Source organism: Nicotiana tabacum, chromosome 10, assembly GCF_000715075.1.
Source record: "Nicotiana tabacum cultivar K326 chromosome 10, ASM71507v2, whole genome shotgun sequence".
NCBI classification, from domain to species: domain Eukaryota; kingdom Viridiplantae; phylum Streptophyta; class Magnoliopsida; order Solanales; family Solanaceae; genus Nicotiana; species Nicotiana tabacum.
The window spans coordinates 30,568,155-30,577,156 of NC_134089.1; the positions used below are offsets into that span (position 1 = coordinate 30,568,155).

At 38.8% G+C, this 9,002-nt stretch overlaps 1 long non-coding RNA gene across 3 annotated transcripts; it reads left to right on the forward strand.

Moving 5' to 3' along the window:
- The first annotated feature begins 2,940 nt into the window (after nucleotides 1-2,940).
- On the forward strand, nucleotides 2,941-8,315 carry LOC142164622 (uncharacterized). Of its 3 annotated transcripts, none has more exons than XR_012695433.1 (3): nucleotides 2,941-3,686; nucleotides 6,256-7,770; nucleotides 7,852-8,315. It is a non-coding gene; the product is annotated as an uncharacterized LOC142164622 (long non-coding RNA). The 3 variants fall into 3 exon arrangements; XR_012695435.1 differs by having other exon boundaries at nucleotides 7,237-7,770; XR_012695434.1 differs by having other exon boundaries at nucleotides 7,604-7,770.
- Nucleotides 8,316-9,002: the final 687 nt, after the last annotated feature.

Genomic DNA, 9,002 nt, shown 5'->3' on the forward strand with positions numbered 1-9,002 from the left:
ATGGGGGATATTCAGCATCCGAGTCGAACAACACACTACCCAAGAATGATATTGCATCGCCTAGGATTACACGTACACTCAATAGCTAAAGGGAACAAACTCAGAAGCATAGCAATTACCAAAGTCGGGAGCCGAACTCGACGCACCAACAGACATCATCAGGGACCCCGACATAGTGGAAGCCACAGGGTCAACGGTAGAAGACCTAGATCCCGTCCAACTGGATAGCAGCGATATCAACAAAAAGGCTTACATCGGACATAAACTCTCAGAACCAGGTAAATTTCATAAGTTTTTAATTGACAATGCCGATTTGTTCGCCTTCTCCCATGCAGATATGCCTGGTATCCCAAAAGACGTAGCCAGACACAAGTTGAATGTTAACCCACTCTACCCACCACTGCGGCAAATAAGAAGAAAATTCAACGCTGCAATAAACGAGGCCGTTAGTGATGAAGTGGATAAGCTACTCACCAGCGGTTCCATCCGGGAATCAAAATACCCCTAATGGGTCGCCAATGTTGTCATGGTAAAAAAGAAAAACAGTAAATGGTGGATGTGCGTGGATTTCACAAACCTAAACAAGGCCTGCCCAATAGGCTTCTTTCTATTGCCTCACATCGACCAGCTCATCGACGCAACAGCGGGGCACAAATTGTTAAGCTTCTTGGACGCTTACTCGGGTTACAAGCAAATCCTCATGAAGGAGGAGGACCAGGAAAAAACTACTTTCGTCACCCATCAGGAAACGTACTGTTATAGAGTCATGCCATTCGGGTTGAAAAACACAGGGGCAACATATCAAAGGTTGATCACCAAAATGTTCATGGATCAACTCGGCAAAATAATGGAAGTTTACATCGACGACATGTTGGTTAAATCAAAATAGAAAGAAGACCACATCGACCATTTGAAAGAGGCCTTCAATATATTAAGGCAGTATGACATGAAATTGAACCCCGAAAAATGTGCCTTCGGCGTAACTTCGGGCAAATTTCTCGGTTTCTTGGTGTCACAAACAGGCATCGAAGTCAATCCGGATCAAATTGCCATTGAAGGGATACCCGAAGTGTTAACCGGTAAGAAATAGGTGCAAAAACTGATTGGCCGTATAGCCGCCCTATCAAGGTTCATCCGACAGGTGTCACAAATTCTTTAACGTGCTGAAAAAAGACAACGGGCTCCAGTGAAATTCAGAATGCATCGACGCTTTGAGGGAACTAAAGGCATACTTGTCTTCGCCCCCACTACTCGCCAAAGCAGAACCTGGTGAACGCCTCATAATATACTTGGACATCTCAGAAGTCATGATAAGCGCAATGCTGGTCCGAAAAAAATAAAGGTACGCAATCTTCAATTAATTACATTAGCAAAACCTTGGTCGACGCCGAAACGAGGTACCCCCACCTCGAGAAATTAGCCTGAGTATTGTAGTAGCTTCACGAAAGCTTAGACCCTATTTTCAATGTCACCCCATATCAGTGGTAACAACCTTCCCCTTGCGGAGCATCCTACATAAACCAGAATTGTCGGAAAGACTGGCCAAGTGGGCAATAGAATTAAGCGAGCATGATATAACATATTAGCCGTGAACAGCAATAAAATCGCAGTGATTCGCCGACTTCGTCACCGATTTCATTGCCAAAATAATGCCCAAGGTCGAGCAGGAAGCTTCTCGTACCCCTCTCGGGCCACCCGACCTATGGGTCCTATACACTGATTGCGCATCCAATGCGTCAGGATCTGGACTGGGACTCGTACTCGAGGTCCCAACAGGCGAAGTTATCCGCCAATCCATATGGTGCCCTGATATGACTAACAATGAGGCCGAGTATGAGGTCGAAATTGCAGGAATAAAGCTGGCTCTAAAATACGGAGCACGACGATTCGTACTCAGATGCGACTCACAACTCGTTGTCAACCAAGTCACAGGGACTTTCCAAATCATAGAGCAGAGGCTGCAAAAGTACCAAGCAATAATTCATAAATTACTGCCAGAATTAAATGAATGTCGGCTCGACCAGATACCTCAAGCACAAAACATCGAGGCAAATGGACTTGCCTAATTAGCAGCAGCCACCAAAAACATCACAAAAGAAAACATGGTCACCCTCCTCCACTAGTCAATAAACCAACTTGAGGTACACTCTATAAATTTAACTTGGGACAGGCGCAACCGCATTATAACATACTTGCAGGAGGGAGTACTCCCACCAGACAAAAAGAAAGCCAAAAAGCTTCGAATGCAGGCAACCAGGTACAACATCATAAATCACGATATGTACAATAGAACGCTTGGGAGGACCTTGGAGAAATGCTTAGGGCCGAATCAAACATGGCACATGCTCGAGGAAGTACACGAGGGCCATTGTGGTGCCCATACAGGCAACCGAGCCCTCGTCAAATGCCTGTAGATATGTGATTTTTAACCCTTCCCAAGATGTTTTATATTTTAGCGTAAAACATTTAATTTAGGTCTAATATAGCTATTTCAACTCATTTTTACTTTTTTACTTTTTTTTATTATAAGAAAAATAAAAATTACAAAAGATATTTTAGTATGTATCTTTCAAAAAAAATACAAAAATAGAACCATATTTTCATCTTTATATAATTTTGAAAGTAAAAAATATATATAATAGTTTCATGTTAGCTTTTCCATGGGTTAGTATTTTTATCTTACTTTAAAATGAGTCAATTAAGGTGTTGGAACATAATTTTAAGAGTTTTAGAACCCAATTCTTGACCCAATAAGGATTAGTCCATTAAGCCTAGGGACCCTTCTAGACTCTTCTTTGGAACAAAAAAACAAATAAAGAAGACCCTAAGGACTTAACACAAAAGACCTAGGGACTAATGGGTAAAATACACAAACATACACCTAAACCTAGACTCTACCTATAAATTAATGCTTAAAAAAATCAAAAGGGACGAGAAGAAGAACGCATATACACAGAAAAAAAGTTGTGCAGCAATATACAAAGACCCCCAAGGTCTTCTTCTTCACACACGCAGCAACAGCCATACACGACCCCCTCAAGCATATCTCCTTCATCTTCTTCATGGAGATTGAACCAAAATCCCTAAAACAAAAAGAACTGTAGAGGTATTCTACTTTATGAGAAACGAGAACCAGCAGCCTTTAAGAAAAAGCTTCAGCCATTGAACAGAAGGGACCAACAATCCACCCCTCTGACTTTGTCGTCTCCTTCACACCCCCCAACGTCTTCTCATTCAGACATTAGAGATACCAAACAAACAGTTGTTGTCGCTGGGCCTCCATTCACCGCAAAGCTGCCATCTCCGGCGAAGCTTCACCTCCTCACGTCCACCAACGACCATCCTCACTCAAGCCTGAACCAAACAACCATCTTCACCCTGTTCCTTCAACCATAACACACCCAAAACTTAGTAAAAGCTTCAGCCGTTTGGACCCTTTGTTTCCAATAGAAAACAGATCCTAAGACATTAAGAGCTAAAGTCGTTTGGTTTCAATCATTTGGACACCCTGGAGCAGCCCTTCTTCCTCTCTTAAAGAACAGATCGAGTAACAGAAAAACTGAGTAGGGAACGAAAACTGAGGTTTGAGGTTCAGGTCAGTCACCGGTTCGAGTTTGGGTCCAGCGAGGTCGTAAATTTGTCGAGGTTAACGTTCGTAGCTCCGGTGCTGGTTCTGTTTACTTTTGGTCAGTTTTTCTTGCCTCTGAATATTCCGTTCACAAGTATTATTCATGAGTTTAATGCATCATTTGATCAATTTTCTTGTTTGGATTAGTTAGTTTATTTGCTTCAATTTAATGATGATCTTGAACTTCCATAAATGTGTTTTTGAGCTTCTGTCATTTTCTGCACTGGAAGGCATCCCTTGGTGTGATATTTTTCATTGTATAATTGATGTTGTTGCTTAAATAAGTTTATCAGGGAACTTTGTGGATAGTTGTCTGCTACTAGGATATGTTTCGTTTCTTTGTAAAAAGCACTTTGTTGGTTGTTGAGTGTTTCATATTTTTGTTTCTTATGGAAAATTTATAATCCCAAAGATCTATATGAGATGATTAACACATCAACGCATAAGGTTAATTTTCCGTAAAAATGAAAAGTTTCTGATAATGTGTTTATGTTAATGTTTATGTGTTTATGGAGAAAGATTAGTGTGCACTATTTATATGTTGTATAGTCTTGTAAAATGAAAAGTTCACCGTGTGGATTAATTCAAAGTTTAGCCATTTAGGTTATTGGACAATAAAACTAAAATTAGTTTTTTTCTTTTAAGGATATTTGTTTGGTTTTGATAGTATATGAGCTAAGAGCTGGTTTGGTTTGCTAAATTCTAGCAGAACGTTAATAAGTCGTTAAGTTCTCTTTTGGGTGAATATGACTGTGTTTGCTGGAAATTCATGGAAGTTGAAGGTCACATTTTTCTCTCACGCACTATATTCATGATCTATAGCCTTCCAATAATCTCAAAGTTTAGGAAGAATAATTAATTGCGCTAGTTGCTTTAGGCGCGTTCTTTTAATAAATTACCATCCTAAACTCGGGTGCGCATTTATGTGACCCAAATCCAAATCCCAACAATGTCAAGATATGTCGAAGACCGCGGGTGCATTTATGTGACGTGGTTCAAGACGTGTTTTAACAGTGCTGCAATATTCTTAAAAATTAATTAAAAGCGGTTAATAAGCTAAAATATACCATAGGTTTAAACATGTACTAAAATCAGATAATAGGCCAATTATAATAGTTGAGCGACCGTGCTATAACCATGGAATTCGGGAATGCCTAACACCTTCTCCCGGGTTAACAGAATTCCTTACCCGGATTTCTGGTTCGCGGACTGTTAAACAGAGTCAATCTTTTCCTCGATTCGGAATTTAAACCGGTGACTTGGGACACTATAAATTATCCCAAGTGGCGACTCTGAATCTTTTAATAATTAATCCGTTTTGATTGTCACTTTAAATTGGAAAAAACTCCCTTCCGGGGGGGAGGAGAAAAAGGGAGGTGTGACAGCTCTGGCGACTCTGCTGGGGAAAAGAGACCCAGAATCTCTGGTTCAAGGTTCAAGAATTCGAGCTTGGATGAATTGTTATAGTTGGCTTTATCCATTATCTGATTTTGTTACATGTTTGGGCCTAATGAGCTAATTGTTGCTTTTACCGCTTTGATATTCGGTGAATTGTATATAAACTGTTGTGAAATCCCTCTTCCCTCTGAGTCTTCTAAATCATGAAAAAGTGTGCACTTCGTGTGACTTCTTTTCTGTTAGAGTCATATTCTAAATTTAGAATGAGGTTCGGACAAGTTGCAAAGCCGGTGAAGCTTCTGCATTCCCGGTACGCTGCCCTCCCCCCCTCGGCTCGAGTTGTCCGCTCAGGTAAGCCAGATCTAGAACAATAAACCCAGGTTTTAAATCTAGTATAACAAGACCTCATGTCGGATCCCTAGTAGGAACGCTTGTTTGCATCATGTGCACTTGACTTAGGGGACTCAACACAGGGGTTGGGTCCATCTAGGACAGGTATACCCCAAAAAATAAAAGATCATCCTGATGCATCTTATGTACTTCATGTTGCATTTATTCAAGGGTAAAAGGGTCATTTGGCGGACCAATGATAGCTGAGGGTAAATGAAGAAATGCCAAAAAAATAATGGAAAAAGAAAGAAGAAAGAAAAAAAAGAAAAGAGAGGGTGAAGTGTGAAGATAAAGCGAGTGGGGCCTAATTATGTTTTTTGTTACATTTTGTTAAGAGAAAAAAAAAGAGCTTGGAAAATTCAAAAGATTTTTGTACTTTTTCGTCATTTTTTAAAAATCAAAAATCAAAAAAGGGGAAAAAGAAAATAAAAAAAAAAGAGTTTACATGTTTCATCATTTTTCAAAAAAAAAAAAAGAGAAAGAAAAAAAACATATTTTCTCTAAATTAGTTGTTATTTTTATTTCTCGCCCGTATCCTATCTGCCCGAACTACGCATACCTGATTCTCGTGCGCCAAACTCCAAAACTGGGAGATCACGCCATTCCCAACTAGACGGAAGTCCGGGTAGACCTGTCCTGCCACCTTTCCTGTATCACAAGTTGTCTCCGGGACATAACTTGAACGTTTTCTTCTTTTCAATTGTTGTTTTGAATTCCTAGTTGTAAACATTGTTGTCTTCCAACTTTCCAAAGAAAATATACAAAAAAAAATCATCATTGCTTTCCTATTCTTTCTTTGTTCTGATTTTTATTAGTTTTCCTTTCATCTTCCTTTTCAGTCCTAATAATGCGGCTTTAAATATGACATGCTTGCGGACTTCACGCCCAGATCACAATGAGCTATTTAACTGCGAATTAATGAACCCAGAACCAGAATACGATGCGGAAGAGGATTTTAGGGAGATAAACCGAGAGTTGGAATATTTCGAGAATAAACCTAAGCCAAATCTGAATGACACTGAACCGGTAAATTTGGGAACCCCGGAAGAAATCCGGGAGACCAAGATAAGCATTCACACGGACAAGAAAACGCGAGAGGCGATAATTCAACTTCTTTTTGAATTCAAAGATGTGTTTGCTTGGTCATATGATGACATGCCGGGACTAGGAGTTGATCTGGTGGTTCATAAATTGCCGATTCATCCTGACTGTCCTCCGGTTCAACAAAAGCAACGAAAGTTCAAAACTGAGGTCAGCGACAAGATTAAAGAGGAGATAACCAAACAACTGAAAACGGGAGTGATCCGGGTAGTCCAATATACAACATGGTTGGCAAATGTGGTTCCAGTACCAAAAAAGGACGGGAAAACTCGGGTATGTGTAGATTACCGAGATTTGAACAGAGCAAGTCCCAAAGATAACTTCCCGCTGCCCAACATCCACATCCTCGTTGACAATTGTGCCAAACACGAGATACAGTCTTTCGTAGATTGTTATGCTGGGTATCATCAGGTACTGATGGATGAAGAGGACGCCGAGAAAACTGCCTTCACCACGCCTTGGGGCACCTACTGTTACCGGGTCATGCCATTTGGTCTGAAGAATGCTGGGGCTATTTACATGAGGGCCAGGACGTGATACGTAGGCAACCCACATAGGGTCCGGTCTTCCTAGTAAATCTTAGGTTCTTGGCTGTGCGGGGTCTTAGCCAAATTTTGCACTTTCAGCCACCTTTTGGCCAAATAAGCCATTTTGCAAAAATAGCCCCAATCATGTCTTAGGGAATGTTATTATCTCACATAGTGTTTGTTTTTATACAGGTGTGGATTTACTTACCAAAGTTTGAGCATGACAGATACCTTAGGATTACTGCATTCAGGAGCTGCTCGAGGAGCCATTTTATATTTTTGAGTCAATTGTTCATGTTTTACTTTCTAGTCATGTATAGTAGTATATAATCTTGGAATTTTTACCTCCTATAGCAAAGGTTAATACCTTATTTATTTTAATAAATACAATTTAAAAAAATTATATTCTATAGATACCTTTTAAGGTTTATAGCAAAATATTTAATTTTGGTTACCTTCTAGCCCTAAGCCACTGAATACGCTAATCAGTTACACTTTTTTCTTTCTCTCTCTATTTTGATACATCTCATTCTCTTCCCCCATCCCACTAAAATTTCAGATCTCCTCCTCCTTCCACTGGAATTCTTCGACTCTTTACGAATTTTGGATCGGAGTAGTACATCGAGTGATTATTGCCGGCCGGTTGTACCAGCAATAGGTTCATACTTTGGATAAAGCTTTTACGGCTCAGCGTGGCCTGTAAGAACTTCTTTTTTCGGTTGGCCTGTAAGAACTTGACAAAAGCATTTTATTTTGGCGTTCTTTATATGTTTAAATTGTGGTAGTGATCACCTCAAGGCATTCCAGGTTGATTTTGTGGAGGAATTGATTAAACAAACTGGGGTGGTGGCTGTACCAGGCCATGTATTCTTCCATGCCAATTCGTCAAAATTAGAGGACTTTTCTTCGACTGCTATTATCTACCACAGGAGGTATATCAGATCTGCGTTCTGCAAAAGTGAGGAGACATTAGCTGCTACTTCACAAAAGTTAACCGAGCTCGTAGATGGTTCAGGGAGACCGGAGCTATTTTAGTAGTAATTAGTCATCTATAGATACCATTTCAATGTATTTCATTGTATTCATTGTCTTTTTTCATTGTAATTCAATGTATCTCGTTGTATTCCATGTATTTCATTGTATTCACTGTCTTTTTTTCTCATTGTATTTCAATGTATCCCGCTGTATTCTATGTATTTTATTGTATTCACTATCTCGTTATATGTCATGAATGTATTCATAAGTTTTTTTTAATTAATACAATTTATGTATTCAGATGTATTATATAATTTCTCTGAAGATTGCTATGTTTTTTGGGTATTTTTCGGCTGAGAATTTTTTTTATAATTGAAAATACAAATTTTGTGTGTTATAATTGAGTTTGTTGAGTTATATTAGGAGTCTATTATGTTAATTGATTCACTTTCCGTTTTAAAACAGTGTAATTCCCTATTTCACGCCGTGAATACAGTCGAATACAATAATCTGTCCAGCTGTAATCCCATGTTTTACTCCATGAATACAGTCGAATACACTCAAATACAACAACTGATTAGCTGAACTTCCCTGATTCAGGCCTATTTTTTGCTACTGTATTCATGAATACAGTAGCTTAAATATATCAATACATCAAATACATCTTATAACCACATAAAAGGTATCTATAATCCGTAATATAGCAAATGATATCTATAGATGGCTAATTACTACTAAAAGATGGTGCTTTATGAAAATTTCTCTTTAATCTTTTAGGTGAGTTAGAATTTGTAATAGTCAGGTTAAATTTGCCGAGTCTTTTGTTATTGTATTTCTTATTTTGTATGTGGAAATGTGTTACAAGTCAAAAATTCAGAAGAAAAAAAATAAGAAATTTTGCGTTTTTGTTATAACAAATAAAAAAAAATCTCCTTTGAGATTGTTTTTCCTTTAGGAAATTAATATCTAGGACTTAAAATGAA